We start from the raw sequence: 6,227 nt of genomic DNA, 5'->3' as shown, positions 1-6,227 counted from the left end.
CTGGATCACCAGCCTTCGTTTAGAGTAACAGCAAGTATATATATATATTTAGGTCTAAGGAAACACAATAAAAATGTTTGATTTAACAATGACATATTTGCCTCAGGTCTGTGATCCTGAAGTGAATATTAACTGTCCATTTATTTTCTTGGCTTTTCTTTACTAGGAAATTGATTATAGAGATTTATGCGATGGTGAAGGCAATGTAAAAATTGGTTACTATAACATACTTTTTACGCCATGTTTGAAAAAATAAATCCAATGGAAAGGTTATAGTCTGAACATCTTCATTAAATTAAGTTAATATAGGGGAAAAAACTTTAAGAGTTCATAAATATTTTTCAGTGCTGAATAAAGATATAACATAACACTTTCTGCTGTGATTTTAATAGTTTCTGAGAGCATGAAAAATTTCTAGAACTATAATGTATAAATGTTTTCAAAAGATTATATTAATATGAGGGAAAAATCTGTTATGAAATAAACCGACAAGATCTTGTATGAATTCATGTTATCTTTAAATATGATATTTGTGTGAAAATATCTGGAAGAAAAAACAAGATGGTGCCACTCACACATACAATGTGGTTGCCACAGTAGCCATATTAAGAAACTTTTTATCGCTACTTCTGAATGGATAATTGTGTCAGCGTGTCAACATGTGTACAAAATACTTATGTTGATGTCTAGCAGGTCCTGAATGAGAATTATGGTGCTGTACAGACATCCTATAAGGCCACCAATGTGGCCATCCTGAAAATCCTGTTATAACTACTTCTCCTGAATGAATCGTCATATCAGTGAAAGACTTCTTATGTCTAGTTGGACATAAATGAAAATAGTGCCAATCTAACCTCCAATATGGCTGTTTTAATGGGCATCTGGAAAACCCCTTCCTTGCTACTTCTCCTAGATGGCTGGTCATTTTGACATTGTGCTTTCACTAGATGACCTATTTGATGTCTGGTTGGCCGTAAATGGAACTATGCATATGGTTTTGATGTCTAGTTGGTCCTAAATGTGGTTTTTGCTGCTCATAAACTACTAATGGTATTATAGTTGGTTCCTTAATGAAACTGCTGTACAAAATTAAAAGGCCTTCTGACTTTCTATCAAGTTGGATACAATTATCTTTACTAGCTAGGATTTCTTGATCCTCTTTTTTATACATCAACCCTTCGCATATGTAGTTAGCTAAAACAGTATTTTGAACAATTAATTGCCCTCTTGCAAATAAAATTCCAACTGCATGCTTTTACCAGTGTGAGAGCTCCTTATATAAGTAGCTAAGTATTCAGTAACTGAATTTCCACATCCACATGCATCAACTCAGAATTAAAAGTTGCAAAACATATACAAATTTGAAAATCTTGAGACGTGTCACTTTGCATGGTGGGTGTTATGATTTAAATGCAACAAGGAAATTGAATTAGGGTTAATTTCTTTAAGCTGTATTCAATCATGGGGCCCTGGATTATAGAATGGTCTAGGCATACACATCACTAATCAACTCTCTCTAGTCCAACTAATGTGTGTATATGGGAAAGTTTGCCAGTAGCGTTATGTGTGTTGATTTCTTCCAATACATATGTTGGCTGCCATGTAAAGTCTATGATGTCCTGAAAAATGGTGTTAAGCTCCATACAAGCAAGCTAAACAATCAATGATATAATGGAACAGTAGACACCATTTTAGCTAAATATGCCAAGAATTGATTTAGAGACTTGGTTAGTGATGATGACTTAAAATTGGCAAGGGATTAAAAAGATAAAAGAAATGACCTTTCATGGCACTGTAATATAACAAATAAGGAAAAACAAAAGTTTATTGCATTTGAACCTTTTGTTTTTTCACAGTTTCAATTTAAGTCATAAGGCCCCTTATTTTGCCTTACCAAACATATAGCAAGTTATTACCTCAAACCCTAGCACTAATAATGCCTCACAAGTAAGCAGTCTTTTATGAAGTCTCAGGTCTGAGTATATGTCTAGCAATACTTATGTCCAGTTTCTTTATAAAATTCTTTCTCACATGGTACAGTTTTCAGAGAGACACGATAAATTCAACAAGTGTGGTAATGAAGGAACAGGCATTCTTTATTTATGCACACATCCCAAAGGGACATTGCTATGTTTGAATCAACACTGAACTGAAGAATGGAGCATCAGTTGCATCAATTAAAATATTGTGGCCCATACAAAATACTGCAAGGACTATAATCAATTTATGAGTGCAATGGGCATGAATTACTGTAGCAGACTGGAGGAAGTAATCCGAATTTATTAATATCTTGAAGCTAAATATAGTAAAGTTTTCATCTATAATCTGTGGAATCGTTTTTGCACACAGTTTGCAGGATTTGTCTTTGGGTCATCGTTTTTCTTTTTCTTCATCTTTCTAGCTTATGGTATCTTGATAAGTCTTATGGTGCCGTGCAACTGCACTTGATGATTACCACAACCAGTGACATTGTATCAGATCTTCTGGGATCAGATGATTCAATGCAAATTCCACATAACCTATCACCATCCTCATGTTTGCCATCTGACTTACTAAGTTATTTTGCCTAAATAATAATAAAAACAATCTGGTCTGATGTATTGATAGCGTTCTGAATGACCATAATATATTCTCTGTATCTACCCTAGAAAATCCTGAGTGGATCGCTGTTTGGTTTTAATAAACCAAAGTAATCCAATGAAAGGCATTTTACAGACACAAGTGTCTGTTTCCTGTATGCAGTGATTAAATGATAGTATTATGTCTTTATTTTTTTTAAAACTGATGATACATATGATCACCTTCAATGTGCAATATTAGTTATTTTAATTAACGAGTGGGCAATATTTGAATTTCAAAGATAAAAGTGTATGCCATGATCACTTTAGTAGGATGATTTGTCAAGTGAGGTTATCTTTTCTGTTTGAATAAATATTGTTAACTAAACTATTTTCGCAAGTTATGACATAAGAATGATTCAAAGAAAGAAAATTCATTAAATTGAACATATAAAATGTAATACTGCAACAGAGTCTAGATGAACTATTTCATCAGAGACACAATCCAGACTCTGTGGCAGCAAAATTATCAAATAGGACACAACTAAGAGACAATCACATTTTCAGTCACAATGGTTTGACAATTATCAATGGCTTGAATTCATTGACTGTGAAGGCAAAGTGATTTGCAGTTACTGCAAAAAAAGTTCCCAAACTGTCACAGATTTTAAATTCTACCAGTGGACTTGTAAGTGTAACTGACAAATTCAGGATTTAATCAAGCAAGTCTCATGATAGTATTATACCTAATAAAGCAAAATGTAGCACAGTATATTCATGACACTTAGGCCAGCATGTACAGAATATTCCTCAAGTTACAGTTGCTAGCACTCCACTAAGAAATGTCATTTTATAATAAATAAAAATGTAATGGAAAAAAAAATCGATAAAGTGATTGCACTCTTTAACATAGCCTACTACCTAACTCAATAATGAAAATGATTTGGTTCATTATATCTTTGTGTTTTATGGAATAAATGCATACATCTGATTGAATTTTAGGCAAGAGACTGAACTTTTGGGTTAAGTTAAAATGTATGTGGAACAAATGCATTTTCTAAAACTACTTGTATCAGTGTGCATTGTGACTTTTCTTTAAGATAACTCTAAATGGTACTGGGTATATATCATTTTCTTCAACTGCACACTGTTGTCTTCCATTTGATTTGATGACTTACAGCTATACTGTCTACACAGTAGGCCTCAGTATCAGGAAAAATTCTGTATACTTCAGTTACAGCTGAAATAAGTTTTGCATTAGTACCTGAATCAGACAAAAAAGGTTGTGTTCTGGTGTGTGAATAGAAATGGCTAAAAGTAATATAGACAAAAGCCATAAGAGTACACAAGTTACATATGAAAACCACCAATTCACTTGCATGTGTGGCATACAAGTTCAAAGATTTGCTTTATGTTTATTTGTGTACACACATTGTTCAACTCCTAAGATATTTTAAGAGCTATTTCTCTATTGTATGCATAATTCATTTACAAATGTGATTAGTGGGCCACACCGAAGGCCATACTATTAGTTCACTTGGCAATATGGTAACGTCAGCTGAAAAGCATAATCATCCATTAAAAGAGCATTATGATATGAACATTAGGTATTTAGAACATATAGATTTTTCTTTTCCAAATGGAGTCCAAGTAATTATTGCCCAATCCAGGTATAATTTTGTACTCAAGTAAAGAACAAAATAAGATAAATCTTCATTTATTTGCAATTGACAATACACTTCTTAATGAATATACACTTTTACATTTATTTTGTATCACTTGAATAAACAATATTTCTTTCAGTTCATTTTAAACTTTTATTTTATATCACTTGAGTAAACAATATCTCTTTCATTTCATTTAACACTTAGAAACAGGTTCTTCAAGTTACAATAATCAACTCTGGAAACAATAAACAAACTCGAACTTTTGACCTAATTATATTACATTTACTAGGGTTAAAACAATAAATTCCTTAACATAATAAATTAACAGTTCCAGTTAATCAAACACAAAATCATCTTTTATACAGGGTGTGAACTGTTAATATTTACAGGATAAAGCTTATAGTTTCCAAATTGATTGAAGCTTACATGTTGCAGTTGCTGGCACATATCTATTTCCAGCATGGTTTGCATACATTCCACCTTTAATAATTTTGTTACTTCCCTACCCCACCCCATTCAGTAACAAGTATCAAAAATCAGGCTCATTCTAAGGCAAAGTCTGTAACTTGTGTACCACAGTCATCAGAGTGACAAAGATGCAAAACTTTATGATGCCTGTCAAAGGAAGAAAACAGTTTGTTGTTTACCCAAGTTTTGAACCAGTTAACTTGAATTCTCAGACCATCAATTGCTACAGCCCCACTAATTACAATTGTTAGGGAATAATGAGAACTCACCTTCAGTTATCTGTGTATATATATAATTTTAATAACCAAGAATACCGGATGTCTGGGAACATTATAGCATTCAATAGTAACGTCAGAACTGAGATGAGAGAATTAAACAAGCATAGTACATGACATAATATATCCATAAACTATTGACTGGGAAAAATACTACAGAACACCATTTCTGCTGGCAGTAAGATGTTGAACCTATATGTCATAAATATCAGGTTGGACATCTAGGACCAGTAATATTCATAATGGGCAGTACCCACCCCCCACCCCCCAAGTGAGAAGGGCCTGATTTGTAATCTAAGCCACCCAACCTATCACAGCCTTTATAGTACTTGAAACAAATATTGATTAATAGTAAAACAAACTCTGAAAGTTATTAAAACCAATTTGTTATATTTCCATAACTCTGCATAGTTAACTGTGCAAGCAGACTTAAACATATCAGTGTATGACAGTTAAATTGAGCTATAACATCGATTAACAGAAGCTACGAATTCATCAACAAGCAGTGAACAATCATCTTCACAATAAATGTCAAACATTAGCATCCATAAGCTGTCAAGACAAGTTGTTACACTGGATATATAATCATCCATTTATTTCAAACAAGCTGTGAAAAACGAACCTCACGTCCGCTATATGTACGCTGGCCATTGCAAAGGATGCTTTAATAGATTAATGTTTATCGTCGTGTCTTGACAACCATTTTGCGCGCGCACACCGGAAAGTCATGCTATATATTTGTTACTTGTGAACGTATTCGTGGGCAGTACGCTATATATTGTTCCCGGGACCGTATTCGCGGGCAGAATGCTATATGTTTGTTCTTCGTGAACGTATTTTTGGGCAGTTACTTTGTCATCTTCAACCTAAAGGTCAAAACTGCCCATGAAATTTATATATCTGCCCACGAACCGAAAACATGAATAGGACTATAACATAAGTGTATATACATATTTTCAACATATACATAATTACTATGTAAGAAATACAACCTATGTATATGGTATGTTGATTTGAAATGTAAACTATATCATGTCCTTCCCGTAAACCCACTTTCGGATGAAGATGTATATATATATATATATATACATATAGATATATATATAGATATATATATATATATATATTATATACAGAGTGTGTGTGTGTGTGTGTGTGTGTGTGTGTGTATATATATATATATATATATATATATATATATATATATATATATATATACATATATATACATATATATACATATATATACATATATATAC

Source organism: Sinohyriopsis cumingii, chromosome 14 (genome assembly GCF_028554795.1).
Source record: "Sinohyriopsis cumingii isolate HCF-2022 chromosome 14, ASM2855479v2, whole genome shotgun sequence".
In the NCBI taxonomy this organism is placed as follows: Eukaryota; Metazoa; Mollusca; class Bivalvia; order Unionida; family Unionidae; genus Sinohyriopsis; species Sinohyriopsis cumingii.
Note: the sequence above shows the minus strand (reverse complement) of the source record.